Raw genomic sequence first — 390 nt, 5'->3', positions numbered from 1 at the left:
AGAGACTTCATCTCCTGGTCCTGTAGTAATCTGCCAAACTAAGGAAACTCCTGATCTCAGTGACATTATGTAGTCTAGGCCAAGCCTTGATAATCTGAATCTTCTTCGGATCTACAGGAACTCACTCTGCATAAACAATGTGACCCAGAGAACCCATCTCACGCTGCCAAAAACTACACTTGCTCAACTTAGCAAACAACTTCTGCTCCCGCAGCTTCTCCAGAACTGCCCTCAAATTCACTGCATACTCCTTAGGACTCTTAGAAAATACCAGGATATCATCGACGAAAAAGATGACAGACACGTCCTGAAACTCCTGAAACACACTGTTCATCAATCTAAACTCTGTTGGCGCGTTAGTCAACCCAAAAAGGCATCTCCATGAACTCA

This window comes from Camelina sativa, chromosome 5, assembly GCF_000633955.1.
Source record: "Camelina sativa cultivar DH55 chromosome 5, Cs, whole genome shotgun sequence".
NCBI lineage: Eukaryota > Viridiplantae > Streptophyta > Magnoliopsida > Brassicales > Brassicaceae > Camelina > Camelina sativa.
The sequence above is the reverse complement of the archived record's forward strand: the minus strand, read 5'-3'. Positions refer to the sequence as shown.